The sequence below is a fragment of the Moschus berezovskii genome, chromosome 11 (genome assembly GCF_049115385.1).
Source record: "Moschus berezovskii isolate FMDL1 chromosome 11, NW_MosBer_1.0, whole genome shotgun sequence".
Classification (NCBI taxonomy): domain Eukaryota; kingdom Metazoa; phylum Chordata; class Mammalia; order Artiodactyla; family Moschidae; genus Moschus; species Moschus berezovskii.
The window spans coordinates 39,811,186-39,836,954 of record NC_142470.1 but is presented as its reverse complement, the minus strand read 5'-3'; positions in this window follow the sequence as shown (position 1 = coordinate 39,836,954).

Sequence of the window (25,769 nt, the reverse complement as noted above, 5' to 3'; positions counted from 1 at the left end):
CTATGTGTAAAATAAATATGCTTTTATGCTTAAAACTAACACAATATTGTAAATCAGCTATATTTTAATAAAAGAGAAATAAAAATATAATGAAGACCAAAATGCTACTTACCTCATAAGGTTATTGTGAGACCAAATGAGATAAAGCCTATAAAATATTTTAAGTCCCCTACCGGTAAATGGTAAAATTCATTATTGTTATTTAGTGCAAATTTTTCTTATTTGATTAGATTGAGCCATTTGCAATTGCCACTTTTGTAGGTTGAAATGGTAGAATACTGGTGGTTCATATGATTTAACTTCATTTACAGTTGTGTTTTCCAGATAGACTTATGCTGGTTGCCATCAGAGTTAAGGAGACTGATCTCCTTAATAGTGTACATAAGGAAAGGATTATGGTGTCCAAAGACTGGAAGTCCAGGCTTATAATTTTTATTCCAGTCATGTTATACTTGGTATATTTGAGCATTTCTCTCAAGACTTTCTACACTGGAGATGATTAATAAGTATTAGCATAATTAATTCATATAACAAAACTTTAGGAAATAGTAAACTACTTGTTAAAAACCAGTCTATATTCCTTAGTTGTAACATCACAGTTCTAATACCTAAGACCAACTGAAACATCATAAACTTGAATAGCAAATATGTATGACTTGAGTTGACCTGGTTGAGTGTGGAAACTAGATCTATCATATAGAAACCATTTCACTTCAAAGCAGTGATTCTTGATGAAAAACAAAGCTGTGCAAACCATAGCGTGAAAATGGAGGTTAAGGGTGAGGGTTCCAGTCATATCTCTGTTCCCTCTCCAAAAAATGAAAAGAGATCCCAGATCACGAATAAAAAGAGCTAAAAACTACTGGGCACTTTCTCTCTCTCTCTCCAGACAGGGATGAGAGCACCATGAGAAACCAAAGGAAGCTTGGGATCCTCACACCCCACCCCACACAGTAGTCCAGCCAATGCTGTCAGATCTAAAAACGACCCATGATTATAGATGCAGCTTTGGTCCCTAGTCTGGGTCCAGAGCAAACAGCTCAGTGATGGCGGTTTTCATGCATGATCATTGGATGTATCACAGGTGAGTTCTACTGAAAAGCCTAGGTAAGACATATAAATGTAAGTTTAAAATATAAATCCAGAGAATTTGTCTCTATATGTTTTTAAATATATAGAGACAAAAAAGAAAAATTAGTGGTTGCAAGGGTATGGGTGGTGAGGTGGGTGATTCTCAGCGGTGATGGCTAAGGGGTACAAGGTTTCTTTTTTGTGATGTTGAAAAAGTTCTAAAATTGACTGTGGTCATGTAGTCACACAATTCTTTGAATACACTAAAAGCCATTAAATTATACAATTTAATTGGGTGAGTTATATGGTATGTGAATTATATCTCATTTAAGATTTTTAAAAGAACAAATAGGAAAAAAGAAAAAAAGGAAGCGGAATTTCATTTCACAAATCTTTAAACCTACCATGGAGATACATAAAATCTGTAAACATTTTGGTATATAAGTCTTTTGGTCTTTTTTTCCATGCTAGGAGAGCTTTGTAGTAATCTACTTTTTAAAACTTAATATAACTTGTATATCTTTATGTACCAATGTGCATTTATATCATCTTTATTACATGGCTACATAACACTTCATTTATTTTGCATATGCTTCATTTATTTTGCAAATGTGGGTAACATTTCCTTACATTTCCACTTATTATAAATATTTAGAAGTTTTGCTATTTAAATAATTCCTTATACCTAAGAAAACAAAAATGAACAGGGAGAACCTTTGATAAAAGACTGCTGCTGCTGCTGCTGCTAAGTCGCTTCAGTCGTGTCCGACTCTGTGCGACCCCATAGGCGGCAGCCCACCAGGCTCCTCCGTCCCTGGGATTCTCCAGGCAAGAATACTGGAGTGGGTTGCCATTTCCTTCTCCAGTGCATGAAAGTGAAAGTGAAGTCACTCAGTCGTGTCCAACTCTTAGTGACCCCATGGTTTGCAGCCTACCAGGCTCCTCCATCCATGGGATTTTTCAGGCAAGAGACTAGCTGAACTCAAAATCGTCACTGGTACAAGCAGAAAAATTGACTTTTTCCTTCCATTAAAATGCAGGCTAATATTGTATAACATGTCTCTATAATTCATAGACACCTACTGTGTGCCACCACTGTGCTTTATGCTGGGGAATCCACAAATGACAGAGACTATCTGTCCTTAAATAAGATCTGAACTACCACTTCATAGACAATATTCCTAATTTTTTTTAGAAAATAATTCAAGGTAATGTCGCATCATACTCCAGACAACCATATTTTGCTTTCACAGCCTAAACCATGGAATGCAATAATGTCAGTGCCCAAAGATCATCTATAGACGCTCTACGTCATTATACAGAAGATATGAAATCTTACATCCAAGGATGTTTGATGACTTTTCCCAGGTGACTTAGTCTTTAATAGAACTGAGACTTGAACTCAACTCTCCATGAGTCCAGAGCATCCACCATTTCTCATTGGTACCCATAGCTAATCTCTCTACAATACCCCCCTGCAAGCCTAGCTCTAAAAACTCCTTCTCCCAATAACTTGTGATGTGAGAGTAGGAGCTTGATCTGAGACAAAATTCATTTCCCCCACTATTACTATAGTTAAGAATTGAGAGAATGCTCATGCAATTAACACTAAGATGTGAATGGTGATGCGTTACTCCTCCAGGGAATATATACGTCCAATACTCTCCACATGTTCCTAGCCCCATGCCTCTTACAGAACACTTACATTTCGTATCAGAGTTGCATAATCAACAGTAGGACATTTATTGTACAGATGGGGAAATCAAAGACTCAGGCAAGTTTTCCTTTCTCTGGAGAGAAAACATAGGTGGCAAAGAGGCGGTGGATACCCAGAACTTCAGTCACTGAATCCAGGACTCTTTCCACTAACACATTATCCTGATAAAAGCACGGAAGCCTACTGGGGTATTTTTGAGCAGGGTAGATTTTTCCTTCTTCCTCCAAGAATAGGAATCAACCACTTGGCTCTTATGAATATTTGCCCCTGCACTCCCACTCCCATCCCTACTGCCAAACTAAAAGATCTCTGTCTGCTCTCTTCCAGATTGAGATGAGAGACTACTTCCTCTCATCTACAAAGGAACAGAGCTCTTCATAAGTTTCACGGATGCACACAAGGCACTGCAAACTTTAAGATTATTTAAAATTCGGTTTTAGTGGGGGCCAGGTTGAAAGATTCAGAAGAAACAGTATGAAATGTTAAAAAGATAGATAGATTTTACATTTCTTAAAAAATTCTGCCCCAGGAAGCAAGACCTGATACTCTTTAAATTCTTCCCCATGACCCCGTCCCCCACTTGCTGCCCACATGAGGATCACACCCTTCTCATCACAGGAATCCTCCGCCCTGACACGTCCTGGGCTGTGCTTCTCCTTCCAGCCTTTCAGCACCAAATATTGGACACACATTCTTTGAGAGGCTGTGGCTGCTGCTGCCTCATGCGGCCGCACACCATGGTCCACCGAGGGTGATGGAACGGGTTATCACAGATCAAATTCCTGCGTCAGTCACTTCCTCTCCTTATCAGGGAATCGGGGCTTTTTATGAGGGGATGGGGTGGATGTCAGCCCTTGCAGAACACCAGCAGTCCTAACAAGCCTGACTTCTTGCAGGCAGTCTGGGAAGGCGCTCTCAGCTGTGCTAAGAGAAGATGCTTTTAAAGAGAGGATCAGACCAGCCAGCCGGGGGCCCTCAGTCATGCGCTCACTCACCCACAAAGGCCAACTGAATGCCTGTAGTTGCCAGACCCGGGCTGGGGCACCATGGAGATAATGAATGAGGCTTGTCCTCGAGGAGGGTGCGCGAACAATGTGATAAACTTGTAGCATGCTTTGGGGACCATGCGCTGTCTGACTGTAAGAGGACCTAGGGATTATCAGGCTTTACTCACAAGAAGACCAACACTCAGAGGGTTTAGAATCCATCATGTGGCCTCCTTGAATCGGCTGTGCTGCCCATATTAGAATCCACAGCTAATTCCCCGCTCAGTACACTCCCCACCCTCTTCCCAAGGCCCCTCCCCTGGGAATCTATAGGATAAACCATAAAGAGAGAAGTTCACAGGGTCTTTATTCACACATTGCTTCTGTCATTTGTGGGTTAGATTATCATGGCTTGTTGAGACTGTCTTTAAGCAAAGATTATCTACTCGGGAACACCTCTTGGTGTAAAACTTTTGGAATATCATTCCATTTATTCCTTTCAATTCTAAACCAGCTCAAGTCCTCACCGTTAAGAAGATTCACATAACAGAGTGCTATAGTAGAAAAACTCTCCTCTACTTTCTCTTGCAAAATAAATAAATGTGCTGTTTCTAATCATTTTCTTTCCCTTCCTAAATGATTTCCTCCCAAACTCACTCGGTGAGACCCTGCAAAGTAGACATCCATGCTGGAATGAAGGAGAATAGGAACCATAGTGGTCAGAGAAGGGATTCAGGGTCCAAGTGGGGTGAGTTCAGCCACATGGGGAAGAGGTGCTGGTGACTCTGGAGGAATTGATTGTGCAGGATGATAGATCAAATAAATCAATATATTAAGGGTAACAGGAGTCAAGTCCTTTCTGTCAGAGAAGGGAGTTACAAATGAGAAAAGTGAGAAACTGAAATGAACCTTTTGCCGTTAAATTTAGATTGGAGGTATTGGTGTGAACCATGACTTTCAGTCGGAGAAGGCAATGGCAGGCCACTCCAGTACTCTTGCCTAGAAAATCCCATGGATGGAGGAGCCTGGTAGGCTGCAGTCCGTGGGGTCACTACGGGTCGGACATGACTGAGCGACTTCACTTTCACTTTTCACTTTCACATTGGAGAAGGAAATGGCAACCCACTCCAGTGTTCTTGCTTGGAGAATCCCAGGGATGGGGGAGCCTGGTGGGCTTCCGTCTATGGGGTCACACAGAGTTGGACACGACTGAAGTGACTTAGCAGCATGACTTTCAGTAGATATAGATCTAAATGATATATGATGGATAAATTGTGTCAATATCTATAGATATAAAATGTTATGTCTGTATTTCTAAATATGCACAAATATTTTTAAATATGTGTGTATATACATACCGTCCCTCACTCTGACCACTAAGAAAAAAAGGGCAAAGAAATTGCGACATGAGTATCTCTGTGAACACATCTAGAACACATCCTGGCTTCTGAACATCATTCTCCAGTAAAAGGAACCAGCACTCCTTGTAGAAATGGCTGATTCCAGGGCTGGAGCAGGGAAATTACAAGATGAGCCTGAAACATCTGTTGTCCTCAAAAGACTATTATGAAGAACACAAGGAATAATGGGGCCCTCAACAGGATACAGAAGCCAATGTAAAGCCCTGCTGCTGCTGCCGCTGCTAAGTTGCTTCAGTCATGTCCAACTCTGTGAGACCCCATAGATGGCAGCCCTGTCCCTGAGATTCTCCAGGCAAGAACACTGGAGTGGGTTGCCATTTCCTTCTCCAATGCATGAAAGTGAAAAATGAAAGTGAAGTTGTTCAGTCGTGTCCAACTCTTAGCGACCCCACAGACTGCAGCCTATCAGGCTCTGCTGTTCATGGGATTTTCCAGGTGAAAGTACTGGAGTGGGTTGCCATTGACTTCTCTGGGCAAATCAAGGGCAATTTGAGCCTCCAATAAATAATCATAGTAATGGATTGCAATCCATTGAGTAAAACAAGAAACCGGGCATCTACAGAAACAAATAAGTATATGAATCAATGGAATCTTTAGTGGGAAATGGAATATTTACATGGTTCCCAAGTATCTCTCAAAAAAAGGCTCATTAAGTATAAAGGCAAAGGAGTGAAAAAGCTTGGCAGAAGCCACCTTAATCAAAGGATCACAGTGAGCATTATCAGTAACAGAATAAAAGCAAACCAAGCCCTCCCTGTTGGGATGCAGTGAGACATACAGCATCACCTCAGTGGTACTCCTGCCAATGATATATAGCCTGAATCTAATCATAAGGAAACATCAAATCAAAGGAAATCAAGGGATGCTCTATAAAATAACTGGCCTGCAATCTTCAGATGTATCAGGTCATTAAAATGAAGAAAAGACTGAGGATCTGGGAACTAAAGAGTTATAACAACCAAATGCAGCTCACAATTCTGAACTGAATCCTTTTTATATAAAGGACCTTAATAAGATGCTTGGCAAAACTTGACTGGGAGCTTAAGCATTAGTTGGTAATAGTGTACCAATGTTCATTTCCTGATCTGTTGGTTGTATTCAGGTTATGTAGAAGGATGTCCTAATTTGCAGGAAATGCAAATAATTCATGGTTGGTGAGCATCAGGGTGGCAACTTACACTCAGATGGGTCAGGAAAATAAAGTTCTTTTCCCTCTACTTGTAACTTTTGTGTAACTTTTTAATTGTGCTAAAATAAAAATAAATTATAAACAAATAATGTGGAATCAGTGCTCATCTGTTAATAAAATGTAGGAAGTGTTCTGCTCTGCTCTTTTTTCCTTATTTATATTCCTGGTTCCCACTAAATGAGACCATCAAAATGGGATGTTAATTTATTTGCTCAATCTGTGGTTCTACTTTGAACAAGAAAAGCCCCTTAGTGATGAGTACTTCAACATTCCTTTTTAACAAAGGCATAGGAGGCGACATTCAGTTGACCAACACACTATTTCATTTTTATTTTTATTTTTTTTTTAATTCAACCAGGCTTTATTGGACATCTTGGACCTCTTGATGTCCAACATTGACAGATCAACCAAATGCCCAAAGCATATAATCAAACATGTTGGCTGAAAACAGTAAAGAGGAAATTAAGCAAGACAAAAGGAACTGCAGGTCATCATTCCGTTTACTGAATGACGAAATTCTGGTGGACAGATGGCTGCAACGGTACCCGATGCTGGGAAGACAAGGGTGGCATTATGAAGGAACACAGCTTTGACTCTGGAGCCAAGGTACTTTTCCTTAAAGCATAGATCTTCTGATCTTGATTAAAACAACTTTTATCAATCAAGTCACAGATTAATTTTGGTTTTACTAGTAAAACTTAATTAGTAGATCACCTGGAAATGATATGACTTCTAAAGAGTAAGTAAGCAATTAATTTTTTTTTTAAATCAAATAATCCAATTTTATTTATTTATTTTTTTTCAAGTTGAACAGACTAAATTTCTTTAAACAAACTTACTTATACTCCAGAGTCCTTTAAAAACTTAATAGCATTTATACATTGAAGGTATTTGATTTTCTTGTAACTAGCACTTCAAATGCAACAAGCATTTGAAGCAACAAGCATTTGACCCAACAAGTAAAACTTTCTACAGTTCATAACTTTTATAAATAAAATAAATTAAATGTACAGTGAATAAGTTCTCTGAAATATTTCAATATTTCTGCAGGTTTAGTAACATCGTAAAATACATTTCAACTAAAGTTCACAAATCTAAAAACCTGTTAGGCATTTTTAGGCGTTTTAAGTTGGAAATGAAGACCAATGTTACATCGGAATATGCCAATTACAAATAGTATTTCAAATAGCAAATACTACAGTTTGTCCCAAACTTTAAAAACTATTCATGAACTCAACACTGAACTATTGATGGCTATGAGAATTGTTCCTAGCCTTTTTGAAAATTTCAACCCATTTACGTTTAAGGTAATTATTGATAAGTACGATCCCGTAGCCATTTTCTTTATTGCTTTGGGTTCAAGTTTATACACTCTTTCTGTGTTTCCTGTCTATAGAAGATCCTTTAGCATTTGTTGGAGAGCTGGTTTGGTGATGCTGAATTCCCTCAGCTTTTGCTTGTCTGTAAAGCTTTTGATTTCTCCTTCATATTTGAATGAGATCCTTGCTGGGTATAGTAATCTGGGCTGTAGGGTATTTTCTTTCATCACTTTAAGTATGTCTTGCCACTCCCTTCTGGCCTGAAGAGTTTCTGTTGAAAGATCAGCTGTTATCCTTATGGGAATCCCCTTATGTGTTATTTGCTGCTTTTCCCTTGCTGCTTTTAATATTTGTTCTTTGTGTTTGATCTTTGTTAATTTGATTAATATGTGTCTTGGAGTATTTCGCCTTGGGTTTATCCTGTTGGGGACTCTCTGGGTTTCTTGGACTTGGGTGATTATTTCTTTCCCCATTTTAGGGAAGTTTTCACCTATTATCTCCTCAAGTATTCTCTCATGGTCTTTCTTTTTGTCTTCTTCTTCTGGGACTCTTATGATTCGAATGTTGGAGCGTTTAACATTGTCCCAGAGGGCTCTAATATTGTCCTCATTTCTTTTAATTCGTTTTTCTTTTTTCCTCTCTGTTTCATTTATTTCTACAATTCTATCTTCTAGTTCGCTTATCCTGTCTTCTGCCTCTGTTATTCTACTGTTTGTTCCCTCCAGAGTGTTTCTGATCGCATCTATTGCATTATTCATTGTATATTGACTCTTTTTTATTTCTTCTAAGTCCTTATTAAATCTTTCTTCCATCTTCTCAATCCTTTTCTCCAGCTTATTTATCTGTAACTCCATTTTGCTTTCAAGATTTTGAATCATTTTCACCATCAAAATTTGAAATTCTTTATCAGGTAAATTCCCTATATCTTCTTCTTTTGTTTGTGTTGGTGGGCAATTATCTTGTTCCTTTACTTGCTGGGTATTTCTCTGCCTCTTCATCTTACTTATATTGCTTTGCTTGGGGTGGCCTTTCCCTCTTCTGGCCGTTTGTGGAGTTTTCTTTATTATGTAGCTTCTTCACTGTGTGTGGGGTTGGACGGGTGACTTGTCCGGGTTCCCTGGTTAGGGAAGCATGTGTCGGTATTCTGGTGGGTGGAGCTGGATTTCTTCTCTCTCCTTTAGAAGACAATGGGCTGCTTTTCTGGGAGCCTGATGTCCTCTGCCAGTATTCAGAAGTTGTTTTGTGGACTTTACTCTGCGTTCAAATGTTCTTTTGATGAATTTGTGGGGGAGAAAGTGGTCTCGCCGTCTTATCCCTCCGCCATCTTGTTCCTTCCTCCCCAGAACACTGGATTCTTATATTCCACTTGGTCGTGGAGTAGCTCTTCTTCCCAGCTGCTCCAGCAAGGCGCGGCCGCTGTACCTTACCTTGGACGATGGGTATCTCCTCAAGGCCGCCCCTCCTGCTTTGAATGTGGATCAGCTCCTCTCGGCCCTCCGGTGCCCAAGCAGCCACCGCCTCCTGGACGTGGTACAGCTCCTCTCGGCCACCGCCCTAACCCTGGGCGCAGGGTAGCTCATCTCAGCCACGATTCTGCACGTGGTCAGTTGCGCCGGAGCCGGGCGTCTCCTGCGCCTGCGCCGCCGGAGCCGGGCGTCTCCCGTGCCTGCGCCGCCGGAGCCGGGCGTCTACTATTTCATTTTTAAAATTAAATATCTCAATGCAAGCTAACTAGCTCTGGTGCTCACTTTTTGTCTCAATGCAGTAAATAAACTGGAATAGACCTATTGGTCTGGGTATATTAATCACCATGAGAAGAGGGTGGAGTTATAACTGCTCTCCTGGGAATCTTTTTCTCTATGGCAGCTGACATTGAAAATGTTCTCTGAGGGGGTGTGTATGTGTGTGTGAGTGAACACGAGTGCGCGCTCCTGTGCGTGTGCACACAAAGTGCAGTGGTAAAGAAGACCCAGAAACAGTAGGCATTTGATATTCCTCCCAGCTCTAAATTCTAACATTCTCAAATCTCTTTTTGAGGGAATCATCCTACGCTGTTGGTGGAAATGTAAACTGGTGCAGCTACTATGGAAAACAATGTGGAGGCTCCTCAAAAAACTAAGAGTAGAGATACCATATTACTCCTGGGCATATATTCAGGCAAAACTATAATCCAAAAAGATACTCATACCTTTATGTTCTTGCAGCGCTATTCACTATAGCCAAGACATAGAAACAATCTAAATGCTCATCACTGATGAATGGATAAGGAAGATGTGGTACATACATACAATGTAATATTATTCAGCCATAAAAAGAATGAAATAATGCTATTTGCAGCTACATGAATGGACCTAGAGATTGCTATACTAAGTGAACTACCACACAATTCCATTCATCTCACATGTTAGTAAAGTAATGCTCAAAATTCTCCAAGCCAGGCTTCAGCAATATGTAAACCATGAACTTCCAGATGTTCAAGCTGGTTTTAGAAAAGGCAGAGGCACCAGAGATCAAATTGCCAACATCCGCTGGATTATGGAGAAAGCAAGAGAGTTCCAGAAAAACATCTATTTCTGCTTCATTGACTATGCCAAAGCCTTTGACTGTGTGGATCACAATAAACTGTGGAAAATTCTGAAAGAGATGGGCATACCAGACCACCTGACCTGCCTCTTGAGAAATCTGTATGCAGGTCAGGAAGCAACAGTTAGAACTGGACATGGAACAACAGACTGGTTCCAGATAGGAAAAGGAGTACATCAAGGCTGTATATTGTCACCCTGCTTATTTAACTTCTCTGCAGAGTACATCGTGAGAAACACTGGGCTGGAGGAAGCAAAGCTGGAATCAAGATTGCCGGGAGAAATATCAATAACCTCAGATAGGCAGATGACACCACCCTATGGCAGAAAGTGAAGATCCAAAGAGTCTCTTGATGAAAGTGAAAGAGGAGAGTGAAAAAGTTGGCTTAAAACTAAACATTCAGAAAACTAAGATCATGGCATCCAGTTTTTCCAGTAGTCATGTATGGATGTGAGAGTTGGACTATAAAGAAAGCTGAGTGCTGAAGAATTGATGCTTTTGAACTGTGATGTTAGAAAAGACTCTTGAGAGTCCCTTGGACTGCAAGGAGATCCAACTAGGCTATCCTAAAGGAGATCAGTCCTGGGTGTTTATTGGAAGGACTGATGTTGAAGCTGAAACTCCAATACTTTGACCACCTGATGCAAAGAGCTGACTCATTTGAAAAGACCCTGATGCTGGGAAAGATTGAGGGCAGGAGGAGAAGGGGACGAGAGGATGAGATGGTTGGATGGCATCACCGACTCAATGAACATGGGATTGGGTGGACTCCAGGAGTTGGTGATGGACAGGGAGGCCTGACGTGCTGAGGTTCATGGGGTCTCAAAGAGTCGGACACGACTGAGAGACTGAACTGACTGATTATGTGTCAGCTACAAATTGACTGATCATCTTCACTCTGGGGCTCAGGAAGACAGAGTAGCCTCCCCTTGGAACATAGTCGTTCCTTGTGGGAGAAGGAACAGGAATATGGTGCAGCAAATGTCAGCTCCTAAAATTTCTGCCCGGAAGAGACGCATCCCATCTCTGTTCACATTCATTGACCAAAACAGTTGACATGCACAAGTCTGATGCCCGTGGGGCAGGGGGATAAAATGCTTTCCTCCCTCTCAGGGAGGGGCATCCCATATTTGGAACAATAATACAGTCTCCTTTATCTCCTTCCACTGAGAACAGTGGGGACTGGGCTGGGCAAGCACAGCGAGACCGCACACATGATTCTGGGCTGATAAGGAGGGTGGAAACAGTCCATGTGCTGTGCTCTGTGCTCAGTCACTCGGTCGTGTCTGACTCTTTGCGACTCTATGAACTGTAGCCCACCGGGCTCCTCTGTCCATAGGATTCTCCAGGCAAGAATATTGGAGGCCAACCCAGTATGCCCTCCTCCAGGGGATCTTCCTGACTCAGAGATTGAACCCTCGTCTCTTATGTCTCCTGCACTGGTAGGCAGGTTTTTTACCTCTAGCGCCACCTATTTTGTTGTTGTCATTTAGTCTGATTCTGTGGTAACAGGTAAATATCGGTGACTTACCAGGAACGCATATCTGATATTATACGAACTGCTCTACTAGGCAATTAGTCTGTAGGTCACGGGTGGTAGATGGGTTATCATGAGGGCCTTGAACGGCACTTTCCAAAACCAGGATTCTAACTAAGGACCCAGGTTGAATATCAGGAAACTTGGGGATCCGGGGGTGGAAGGAAGAAGTGGAGGAATATCCCGCCAACAAGAAGGCACTGTAGCTGGGGCTTAGACAAGAAAGTAAGACGCACCTTTTCTTTATAAGGACAGAGACTTCCCCGGTAGTCCAGTGGTTAAGACTCTGCACTTCCACTGCAGGGGCCATGGGCTCCATCCCTAGTCAGGGCAACTAAGATCCCGCAAGTTGCGAGGTGAGCTAAAAAAAAAACAAAACATTTTTTAAAAATGGTTACAAAGACAGGTGCAGAATAGTATTGCATGTTGGATGGCCAAGTTGGAAATGAGATACAATGTGAAAAAAATCTCAGAGGATTAGAGATGGGCAAGGCTTGTAGCTGATGTTCAGGGGGCATGAGATAGTTCTTGGTCCTTGAGTAGGAACATGAGTGGAAGTGGGCTGGCCACAGCCACCGGAAGTCTCCATAGACCACACCCAGGGGTTTGAATGGGCAGCAGTGGCTACAAAGGGAGGTGACTTGAACCAAGAGAAACACTCGGGTTTGGTCCTCTCTGACCAGCCCTAGTAGTTCAAGCCTCCTTGTCATTCCAGGGTCCAGACCACTCCCAAACTGTCTCAATAAATTATCCAGCAGCCCCTGTTGCCAGGCCACAGGGCAAAGTGGAGCCCAAAAGAAGGGGGAAAAGCCCTTTTCCAATTCTCCTTATTTTATTCTACTTACATAAGGTCTTAACAGCATTCACTTGGAGTGTAAGGTGGGATTAAGGAAGAATGGAGTGAGGATGTTTGTGCTTTTATGACTCTTCAAATAAAGTGTTATTTTTTTGAAGGTTGTGGATTCACAATGCTTGTTTAAGAAATGTTTGCTGCCTGCTTAAATCTTTAAAATCTAGCACAATTTCTGATTCTGTTCATCAGATTGGCTAAAGTTTCCATCTTTTTCCTGCCCCTACCCCATGCTTAGCCCTATAAGCTGATGTTTTCCTTTCAGAGGCACAGTTCTTAGAGACCCTCTTTTAAAATATTTATTTATTTATTTATTTGGCTGCATGAGATCTTAGTTACAGCACGTGGGATCTCGTTCCCTGCCAGGGTTTGAACCTGGACCCCCTGCATTGGAAGCACAGAGTCTTAGCCACTGAAGCACCAGGGAAGTCCCCAGATCTCCTTTTTTTAGATAGTGGGAATAAACATCCGCCATACTCCTATTTGCAATAATGAATCCTGCTGCTAAGTTGCTTCAGTTGTGTCTGATTCTGTGCGACGCCATAGACGGCAGCCACCAGGCTCCACCATCCCTGGGATTCTCCAGGCAAGAACACTAGAGTGGGTTGCCATAATCCAGGTTCTATGAATTTAGAGGAAAAAAATTCACTAAATACAGAGAGCATCTGTAAAGCTTGTATGTGTGTGTGTAAAGTTATCCTGTAAAGGTAAAAAATCCTGTCTTCTTTCCGAAACCAGAGCACTGTTCCTGTGTGTGTGGTGTGTATGTGTGTGTGTGTAAATATCTGAACTACACTTGCACAGAGACCTTCTCTCAGGCCCCCTGCAGGCCTCCCTGAGTCACAGCCCCGCCTTCCCAGAGAAGTGCCCCAATTTGCCTTATAAGGCAAAACTGAGCTTTCTAATTTCTCTTCTGAAGATTGTAGGGAGTAGAAACAGCAGGTGCAGAAAGGCGTGGTCCACGGTTGCATTTCCACAGTGACTCAGCGAGTTTTCTTGGAAAACAGATCCCAGTGAGGGTGCTCTTCTTCAGCAGCCTCTGGGCGATGAGTGATGAGGCGCTGTCCGTGTTGCCGGACGCTTATCCCAACACGATCGCCTTCGCTGCCCATTGCCTAGGGTCCACAGACTATATGCCCTTGAACTTGGAGGCACTTGGAAAGGTCTTTGTGGATGCCACAGTAGGAACCGAGAGAGGTCCCATGGGCGGAGCTCCAGCAGGTGGAAGGGGGCTGTGGTCCAGCAGAGCCTGGGGGATCAGGGCAGGCATGCAGGGCCGGAAGTTCTGTTGAAGGAGCAAGGGACATAGAGGAGGCGCCCTGGCCTGTGTGCCGAGTCAGATAGCAGGGAGCCCGGGGGCAGAAAAGAGATGGCGCTCCAGGGAGGCAGATGTCCAGGGTCAGTGAGACCTGCAAGGCCAGGTTTGGACCAGACCCTCAGGACGTGAGGCAGGATCCTGGAGAGGGAAGAACTGGGGAGTTGAGCTCAGAGTCCAGTCAGCTGCTTAGGTATAAGAGCGTTATTAAGATGTGAAGTAAAGCCCTGATCATGAGGAAGGTGACAAGGGCTCAGTCAACAGAAGCCTGAGTCATCAGAACCTTGAAGCCACTGGCTTGAGGCCTTTGGAATTAGCATAGCCTAGAGCACAAGTGATTCCAAAGCCTGGGCCATTAGTGTGGCTGTGGCATGGGCTGATCTCCGGGAAAATCAAAAGATCCATGCCTGCCTAACTTTGACTAGCCCCTCATCTGTCTCCTGTTGCATCTCCCCTACTTGAGTCACACCAGGTAATCCGAGAGCAATGATCTCCTGAAGGATGATGCCTCAGCTTCCCATGCCCTGGGCACCTTGTGCATCGACCCACCCAAATATTCCCAGAAGGTCTCGCCTGCTTCAAAAGCCCTACCAACTTCCTATTCAACCCCAGTCAGGCTGTCCTTGAAACAGTAAACTTGTTTGTCCCAGTTTTCCCATCTCTGACAGATAAAAATTTTTACCTTGGTAAAGCAGAGGAGTTGGAGGGGAAACCTGAGATGCTTGCTTCGTGGAAGAAAAGTTATGACCAACCTAGACAGCATATTAAAAAGCAGAGACATGACTTTGTCAACAAAGGTCCATCTAGTCAAGGCTATGGTTTTTCTAGTGGTCATGTAAGGATATGAGAGTTAGACTATAAAGAAAGCTGAGTGCCAAAGAATCGATGCTTTTGAACTGTGGTGTTGGAGAAGACTCTTGAGAGTCCCTTTGGACTGCAAGGAGATCCAACCGTCCATCCTAAAGGAAATCAGTCCTGAGCATTCATTGGAAGGACTGATGCTGAAGCTGAAACTCCAATCCTTTGGCCACCTGATGTGAAGAACTGACTCACTGGAAAAGACCCTGATGCTGGGAAAGATTGAAGGCAGGAGGAGAAGGGGATGACAGAGAATGAGATGTTGGATGGCATCACCGATTCGATGGACATGAATTTGAGTAAGCCCTGGGAGTTGGTGATAGACAGGAAAGCCTGGCGTGCTGCAGTCCACGGGGCGGCAAAGAGTCAGACACGACTGGGAGATTGAACTAAACTGAACTGAATAAGAAGTGAGATGAAGATGACGATTTGGGGAAGAGAAAAAAGGTAGATGTGACATAGGTCACAGAGGGAAAAATGCACAGGTTTAGGGACCATCTAAATTAGTGAAAGGAGAGAGAGACACATAGAAGTGACACCAAGATTTTGAACATAGGCATGATGGTCCGGCATATATTCTGCTGTTGCTTTGGATTTTAGTTTCCACTACTTTTATATTCAATTAGTGTGGAGAAGTCTGTAACATGCAAGGGCGTGAATGGAAAGAGAACTGAACTTGACCTGGAGAGTTGCGGGCACCGCATCTCCCAAAATGGCGGCTGCATGTCCTAGAAAAGTCTTTTAACCTCTTTGGGCTTCATTTTTTTTCCTCTATAAAAGATAACCTTCTTCATCTGTTCCAAGGGAAATAATTGAATGAAATACGTGTAAACAATGCAGAATAAGTGTAAGGTATCATGTGCAGATAATTGTAAGCTCCCTTTGCCACATTCAGTCTCAATCTCTTACTGGGTCTCTCGTGAGGGGAACCAAGCTTCACCTCCTTTGCTACTACCGCCATGGTGTGGCTGCCTTGTGAATTGCATGCCACAACTGGGGACAATAAGCAAAAAACAAGTTTTGCTGCTGTTCAGTCGCCAAGTCATGTCCAACTCTTTGTGACCCTTTGAACTGTAGCATTCCAGGCTTCCCTGTCCCTCACCATCTCCAAGACTTTGCTCAAGATCATGTGCATTGAATCGGTGAGGCCATCCAACCATCTCATCCTCTGTTGTCCTCTTCTCCATCTGCCTTCAATCTTTCACAGCATCAGGGTCTTTTCCAATGAGTCAGCTGTTCACATCAGGTGGTCAGGAACTGGAGCTTTAGCTTCAGCATCAGCCCTTCCAAAGAGTATTCAGGGTTGATTTCCTTTAAGATTGACTGGTTTGATCCCTTGATTTCCAAGGGACTCTCAAGAGTCTTCTCCAGCACCAGTTTATTTGCAAATAAAAAAGTATTTAAGTCTTTCCAAGTTAGTTAATAAATTTAATGCATTCAATCAAAAGCTCTTAATAAGTTGATTCTGAATTGCAATGGAAGACTGAATGGGCAGGAATAGTCAAGACAAATTTGAGAAATAAAAATAAAGATAGGGAGAAAAATAGGTTAGAAAGCTATAGTTATAAAACAGGGGTATTGTCACAGGGTGAGATGGCTGGATGGCATCACCGACTCTGTGGACATGAGTTTGAGTGAACTCCGGGAGTTGGTGATGGACAGGGAGGCCTGGCGTGCTGTGATTAATGGGGTCGCGGAGAGTCGGACACGACTGAGCGACTGAACTGAACTGAACTGAACTGAAGCAGATAGCTCAGTGAAGCACAATGGAAAATCCAGAAGCATCTCTGCACACACAGGAATTTAGCATACAATAAAGATACTATTCAAATTAAGGGGCAATTACTCAATAAATGTGATTAAAACAATTGACAGTCCATTAAGATCTAAATAATATATTCATAAAATTTAATCCTAAATGAACTGTAGATATAAGTTTATAAAATTCAATTATATAATATTAAAAGAAAATATTTGGGGAGTAACAAAGGCTCTTAAACAAAGTTTTTAAAACCCACAAAACAAAGCTGTGGCCTAAGTGATTGACATATTTGATTACATCAACATTTCTAAAATTATGTTCATTAAAAGTGTAAACAAAGTTAAGTAAGTGAAATTAGGAGAAACAAATTTTGCAACAAATGAATAGTATATAAGCTGCTGTAAATTAATTTTGAATGACTTAGTTGTAAAGGAGCCAAGTATAAAAATAAGCAAATCACAAAAGTAAAGCAAATGGTTAATAAACTTATGAAAAGATGTAAGTGTTCACTTAATAATCCAAGAAATGCAACGTAAAACAGTTAGTATGCCATTTTTCACTAATTTGACAGGCAAAAATTGAAATCACTTTTTTATAACTGTCAGAAAGATTATGGGGAAAGCACACTCATTTTCTGTTGGTGAATAGTGTAATTCAATAAACCACATTATATCTATATTATATCTATATTGTGCATAAATGGAAAAGGCCTCAGTGCCTGACATGGTACAATCTCTGGATATGCTGAATGAAAAATCAAATTGAAATGAAATATGTACAGTAAGATGCTATTAATGTGAACCATTAGAAACACTCCAGATTTTCTATAGAAGCCTGTGGGCATGTGTTTATGTATGGGGAGGTAGGCACAGGCAAAGTTCCTGTCAGATGTTCAACAAACAGAATATGGTGGTCATCTTTGGTGAGGAGATGGGAATTGAAGTATTGGTTAAAAGGGATACAAGCCCTAACTTTCATGTTTTGCAAGGATGCATTATTCATGTAGAGACTTATTCAAAGAAGAAACTGGTTAAAGTGACAGATGGTATTTTTCAAAGATGGCTGCAACAACATGTCCAATCCCTCCTGCTTTTGGCAATGTGACCTTACCACATGCCTCCCACTTGATCAGCTTTCAAATATCAGAACTGGCATCCAAAGCCAGATAATCTAGATAACATCAAGTGAAGCCTGTGAGCACTCTCCAACACTGCTCTGACTAACTCTGACAACAATCCCATAAGGCAATACTGCTGACATCCCCATTTTACAGAAGAGGAAGCTGAGGTGCACATAGGAATTACAAGTAATGAGAACTAGTCTTAAAATGAAGAAAGAAAATCTTATGGGAAAAGATTGAGTCATCTCATCTATAATCAAAGAAATAAAACAAAAACAAGATTTGATGTCATACTTAAACCATTAAAACTTTTAAAAAAGAATGTTTATTTCCATAAAATTTGAACATACATACATTATGGGTGAAAAGTGCAAATGAACACTGTACTTTGGAAAGCAATCTGGTAGTACGTATCACGAATGTGTTGCAAACATTTTGATTTTGATCTACTTCTTGGAGCTTTATCTTACAGGAATAATACAAAAGATGAAAAATGTTTTCACACTAAGACACTCATTCCAACATTATGCAGACAATTAGAAAAAAAAAACTTTTGGTATTTTATATCTGTATATCTTCTGCTTTCCCTTGATTTTTTTTAAAGCATCTTTAAACAATTAATTGAAATATTTCATTATAAAAAATTTAGGACACCACATTTATTTATGGAAATTATGTTAATAAAATCCTGTGGGAAAATACCAGGAGAGGTTATGCAAGAATAATCATAGCCTTGTCAAATTTATTTTCAAGATGCTTAGTAATGTTCTCATCTTGTTCAAAGATCTGTTTTATTTATTTATTACAGTGCATGCTAAGTTGCTTCAGTCGTGTCCAACTCTTTGCAATCCTATGGACTGTAGTTCATTAGGCTCCTCTGTCCATGGGATTCTCCAGGCAAGAATACTGGAGTGGGTTGTCATTTTCTTCTCCAGGGGATCTTCCCAACCCAAGGATTGGACCTGTGTCTCCTACATTGCAGGCAGATTCTTTTACTGCTGAGCCACCAGGGAAGCTCCATTTATTACAGTAGGACCTTACTATTTATCCATTATACAGATAAAATTTTCCATCTGCTAACCCCAACTTCCCAGTGTAAACAATGCAGAATAAGTTCTATCTTCAAAGTGTACTCCAGATTAAGGTATCAACAGTGCTACAACTACCCTATTGTCTACATCCGTGTAGGACGCAACTGTTACAATGCTTATCTGTCTACCAAGCTCTTTTTCTAAATCATAGTTTTTGTCTTAAAGATGCTGGGCCAGGAGATCCCACCCTACAGTCTGTCACAGGTTTTTCCTGGATGGATTCTTCCTGCCCACGGGTATGGTGCCGGCAGGTAGTAAAGCACCGAGCCATCCAGAAACTCATGGGCAGCACCCTGTGCCTACAGTGGGGAATCAGGTCTGGAATGTCCATGGTCTCAGGCCCACATGCCTAGCATTCTTCACCATCCAGGCCTGTCTGCTGGCAGTTTAGGTCCCTGACAGTTGGTTCATCTGCAGTGGGGTTTAAAGCCAAAATCTGCAATTGCATTATTCTGTTATCTCGATTGAGGATTAACACCTCTACTGATTTGATGGAGAAAATGGCTCCAAAATCCTCCTTGACAACCTCTCTGTTTATCAAGAAACCACTCGGATCTCACCCACTTAGCAATTCACACTAAGTGACTGTATGAACTGAAATTAGGTAGCTCTCAGTCTGCCTGCTCTGTCCAACCCCAGGAGACAAAGCAGCAAAAACTCAGGCTTGGCTCCTCACCCCGACCCCGAGGGCCTGGAATAAGTCTGGAATGAAGCTCATAAAACCCAGACCCCTTTTCAGAATCCTTACTACCAGCAGACAACAAGTTTCCACATTTGCTCTTACTGGCCTCCAATTCACTGTCCACAGAGAGCTAGGAAAGGTTTTTCAAAGACCTCTGGTGGCTTCCCGTCACAGACAATGAGAAAATCGCCTGGGCCCAGCCTCCAGCCTGCCCAACCTGGCCCTCCCACCTTACCCCCTGAACACTGGCACTTCTCCCAGTCTCTGCTGGGGACATACTCTTCTCCTGCCCCATAATGACCCATGCATCCTGGTTGACCTGGCACTTTCCTTTTAACACTTCAGAAACCTCTCAGTCCCCAGCAAACACAAACCATGGACCAGGCTGCTTCCCCATCCAACCCCACGTACCTAACTGGCCACGTCCAGGCTTCCAGAAGGTCTTAGCCCCGAAGTCACTTTTCAGAGGGGCCTGACTCTCCCCTTACATCTAAATTGGGTCCTCGTTGCTACTCTGTCTCCTGACAGTCTTTCTGGTTGAGGACACCCATGATAATTATTTACTCAATCATTTATTGAGGACTTGGTGCCAATGTTTTATGAGCTGAGCTTGCATCCTAGGGGAAGAAATGGTGTGGTTTTTATAAACAAACTACACAGAGTGATCAGTGTGGTAGAGAAAAAGAAAGCAAGAGGGGACAGAGAATATCCAGGGGAGAGACTGTCTCAGACAGGGTGTCCAGGGAGCCTGAGAGAGGTTACATCTTGATCTCAAAAGATGAGGAAGCAAAATGTGGTTTCCTGGGGTAAGTGTTCCAGACAGATGGCAAAAGCCCTGAGCAAAGAGCAATGAAGAAGCCAGAGTGGCCAGAGCTGAGAGGCAAGAGGAGCAAGAATTGGAGGTGAAGACAGACAGGTAACAGAGGTCTGACCCTGTGAGGCTTACTAGGTCCCTATAATACATGTGGCTTTTGCACTGAGTGAACTAGAAAGATACAGCTGGCTTTTGATCAGGGACATGATCTGCCTTAGGATTTCACAGGGCAGGGCTCTGACAAACCCCTGGTGGAGACTTTCAAAAGATGCCTGGGATGGATTTTTAACTGAGGGTAGTTGTAGCAGTGTTGATACCTTAATCTGGAGTACACTTTGAAGATAGAGCTGAAAAGGTTTTCACTCAATTGGATATGGTGGGGAAGGAAAGAAGAGTCAAGTGACTCCAGTGACTTTGACCTTAGTGAATGATGGATGGAGACTGTGGGCAGCAGGTTGGTGGAGGTGGAACCACTGAAGATCAGTTCTGAACATGTCGACTTTTAGGTGATTAGACATCAAGTAGAGAATTAGACATATGGGTCTGGGGGTCGAGAGAGAGTTGGGCTAAGTGTATACACTTAGGAGTCTTAGAGAAGAGATATTTAAAGCCATAATACACTTGGTAAAATCACTAAGTCAGCCAAATATAGACAGAAAAGAGGAAATGCCCAAGTACTAAGGTCTAAGACAATTCACAGCCTTACTAGGCTGTCAGCTCTATGAAGTCAGAGACTATGTCTAACTTTTTTCATTTCTATCTTCTTGGTACTATGACAGTGTGTGGCATATTGCAGATATTCAATATATTTTCAAAATTGTGATATGAAATACAATGGAATATTATTCAATCATAAAAAGGAATGGAGTGCTGATAACAATATGCTAAGTGAAAGCATTCAGACACAAAAGGACAGATATTATATGATTCCATATACGTGAAATATGAATAATAGGTAAATCTATAGAGACAGAAAGCAAATTTGTGGTGCTATAGGCTGAGGGAAGGAAAGTTAGGGAATAACTACTTAATGGGTCCGTTCCGTTCCGTCTCTCAGTCGTGTCCGACTCTATGTGACCCCGTGGACTGTAGCCTACCAGGCTTCTCCGTCCATGGGATTCTCCAGGCAAGAATACTGGAGTGGGTTACCGTTTCCTTCCCCAGGGCATCTTCCCGACCCAGGGATCGAACCCGGGTCTCCAGCATTGGAGGCAGACGCTTTAACCTCTGAGCCACCAGGGAAGCCCGTAGGGACTTCCTTTTAAGGTAATGTTTTAGAACTATATAGGAGTGGTGGTTGTACAACTTTGTGAATGTACAAAATGTTGATGAATTGTCCACTGTGAAATGGTTAATTTTATGTTATGTGAATTTTACCTTCACGGAAAAATATTAGCTCTTATTGCTTAACAAGTTATCCCAAACATAAAGAAAATAAATATTTATTACTTTACACAGCTTTTGAGGGTCAGAATCTTGAAGGGCTTAACTGGATAGTTCCAGTTCAGGGTCTCTCGTGAGATATCAATCAAGATGTTGGTGGGGACCACAGTCACCTGAAGGCTTGACTAGCGCAGGAGGATCCACCTCCAATATGGCTCCCTCACAAGATGGCTCAGCTTGGAATGGGAAGCCTCAGCTTCTTGCCACATAGACCTCCCCATGAGGCTGATTGAGTGTCCTTACAACACAGCAGTGGGCTCCCCTGCAGAGTAAGTGATCCATGAAAGTATAAGACAGAAGACACAATGTCTTGTGTGGACTAGCCTAGGAAATACCATACCATCATTTCCACACTATCCATTGGTTGTACAGGTTAGTGTGGAAGGAACCTTTACAGGGGCATGAGTATCAGGAAGTAAGGATCACCTGGGGCAACTGGAAGGTTGGTTATCATACTTCCTTTGCCCTTACCTAAGGAGTAGTAATGAATTACATCACTTACTCAACATGAACTTGACCACCAAAAGCAGAGGACACAAGGCAGCCTTGGAAAAACATGGGAAATATCACATGTGAATAGCATACATGTGGGGTGCTATACCAGTCATGCCTGAGTCTCCACAAAGTTCCTCAGGCATCTGTGTTATGCTGGAAACTACACTGCAAATATTTTCTTTGAAAATATTCTTTGAAGGAAGACTCTCCTAAGTAACTGGATTGTTGATCCTTGATAATGAGACACCTTGTCAGGAACTAGGGATGAGTGGGTGATCCCTGCCCCTGGTTCCCCAGTTTCCTTTCATGGGTTATTACATGTCAGTACACTGCCTCTCCGTACCGCCTAGGCCTGCCCTACTGCCCAAGTCCAGACGATAACCCTCCATTCTCAGAAACAGCAGCTTTGACGACTTTAATGGCTCTCAGAGTCCAGAGACAGTCCAACAGAACTGCAGGCTTGGCCGTGTCATCTCTTGAGTCAAATCTTCCAAGATCCTGCCCAATCAGATTACTGATAGGAACATTCCTGAAAGTTAGCCAGATCAATAAAATTTTACCAAAAATTTAACTTGGATGGAACACTCTTTGGACACACTCATGGAAGCAAGTGATCCAAATGTTGGTCATTTGTCATTCAGAGAAAAAATGGTCAGGCCACTTGAGGCTTTTGCTTGAATAAAGAATTCAGTAACAGGAGCATTCAGCTAATTTGGTCTTAACACTGCATTTTAACCTCTGCTATTCTCTTGTTCAAGTAACTGCTTATGATAGATCACAAAAAGCAAACAGGCCATATGTAAGGGTATACACTTCCACAGGCAGTGCCAACAAGTTAATTTCTCTTAGCCATTCTGCCCCAAAATAAAATAAATATATTTCTGAAAGGGTTCAACCCACCAGGGATTGATGAAAAACAAGTAGATATCAGTGGAATTGGTTACCACTGCTTATTAACACCTGAGGTGGGTTTCCTGCAGGCATTCAAGACATCAGCCAAACATCCAAACCCTTATCTGTTGGAAGATGGAGGACAGCCAGTGAGGGTGAAAAACAGAAGGGCTGAGACTAAAACCCTGGTTTTCAGACTTCAGATTTGGTGCTTTTTCCAATACTCTGTATTGTCTTCCGAGGAGTTTAAGATAAAAAGGCAAAATGAGGTATACAGTAACAATACAAGAGAATGTTACAGAGAATAAAGAGGTAGGAATCCTTTGACTAGAGTTGATTTTATATTCCTCTGGCCACCTCATGCAAAGAGTTGACTCACTGGAAAAGACTGATGCTGGGAGGGATTGGGGGCAGGAGGAGAAGGGGACGACAGAGGATGAGATGGCTGGATGGCATCACCGACTCGATGGAGGTGAGTTTGAATGAACTCCGGGAGTTGGTGATGGACAGGGAGGCCTGGCGTGCTGTGATTCATGGGGTCGCAAAGAGTCAGACACGACTGAGCGACTGAACTGAACTGAACAGTGCCTTTTTGAGTTAATGCACATGACAAAAGTGTAAGGTTTCAGTTATACTATGTGTATCATGAGAGCACACATCCTGATGGGTTTCCTATAACGTATCTCTCTCTTTTAACATTCTACTGAGTAGAAGGATCAAGACATTTAGAAGCCATCTGCAAACAGTGAGGGTTTTAACAGATAATTCTCCAAAGAAGACATACAGATGGCTAACAAACACATGAAATGATGCTCAACATCACTCATTATCAGAGAAATGTAAATTAAAACCACAATAAGGTACCATCTCACGCCAGTCAGAATGGCTGCTCTCAAAAAGTCTACAAACAATAAATGCTGGGGAGGGTGCAGAGAAAAGGGAACCCTCTTACACTGTTGGTGGGAATGCAAACTAGTATAGCCACCATGGAGAACAGTCTGGGGTTTCCTTAAAAAACTGGAACGAGAACTGCCATACAACCCAGAAATCCCACTGCTGAGCATACAACTGAGGAAACCAGAATTGAAAGAGACACATGTACCCCAATGTTCATCGCAGCACTGTTTACAATAGCTAGGACACGGAAGCAACCTAGATGTCCATTGGCAGACGAATGGATAAGAAAGCTGTGATACATACACACAGTGGAATATTACTCAGCTATAAAAAAAAACACATTTGAGTCAGTTCTAATAAGGTGGATGAAACTGAGCCTATTATACAGAGTGAAGTAAGTCAGAAAATAAAACACCAATACAGTATATTAACGCATATATATGGAATTTAGAAAGATGGTAATGAAGACCCTATATATGAAAGAGCAAAAGAGACACAGATATAAATAACAGACTTTTGGACTCTGTGGGAGAAGGCGAGGGTGGGGTGATTTGAGAGAATAATATTGAAACGTGTACATTACCATACGTGAAATAGATGACCAGTTCAAGTTTGATGCATGAAATAGGGCACTCAAAGCTGGTGCACTGGGACAACCCAGAGGGATAGGATGGGGAGGGAGGTGAGACGGGGGTTCAGGACAGGGGGACACATGTACACCTGTGGCTGATTCATGTCAATGTATAGCAAAAACCACCACAATATTGTAATTAGCCTCCAATTATAATAATTAGCCTCCAATTAAAAAATTAATTTAAAAAAATTTAAAAAGGAAAGAAAACACATACAAACAAAGACATTTAGAAGCCAAAAGAAGGAAAATGCCACATCTTCAGAGAGGTTGTCTTCCTCTCCCCCACACCCATAAGAGGAACAGTGGTGGGACAGAGGTTCAGCATAAAAAGGGAAAGGCAAAGTTTCTAGAAGTCCATTTCCACCCATCCCCTGAAGGAGCAGCATCTTGGAGCATAAGCTGGGTGGTCTGAAGCTGATGGGGTCTAGTTTCTTTGACTCAGGAGCCACAGGGAGGCCCGGAGGAGAAGTCGTAGGCTAAAATTATTGGTTCCAGGCTGCTGCTCCAGGGACAGTTGGCCTTCTGGTTTGTTTTTCTAGAGGTTTGAGATACTTGAAGGAATATCTTTCAGGAATGGGTGACTTTGGCCCAGAAATCCACAGGAAAATGAGCCATCAGCTGTCTGGTATAGGCTCTGGGTTAAGGATAAAGGGACTCCCCGGCTGGGGTGATGCAGAGCCTGGAAGGAGGACATAGGGCCAAATGGAAGCACATGGGTCCCGGGTCTCTCAGAAGTTTGCTGGGATCCAAGACTGCTCTCACTTTCTGGCAAACACCTACTGGGTGGAGATCCTAGGGAGTTAGTTAAGTGTGTCATCCAGATGTCTTCACTGTGGCTGGGTCTGAGGGCAGGGGGATGGAAGAAAGGCTTTCCACCTAAAAAAATCAGAAAGCCAAACAGGAGGTCCTTTAATTCCCTGCATCCTCCCAGCTCATTTTAAGTAGCCAGTGAGTCCTTGTTTCCACCTCTCTTGCTTTCTGTACTCCTGACTCCTGAGCAAAGAAGTCCTTAACCCCCCCTGCCTGCTCCTTAACCAGACGCCCCTGCACATGGTTTCATGATGCTGTCCGGGGTGTAGAGGAGAGCCAAAATG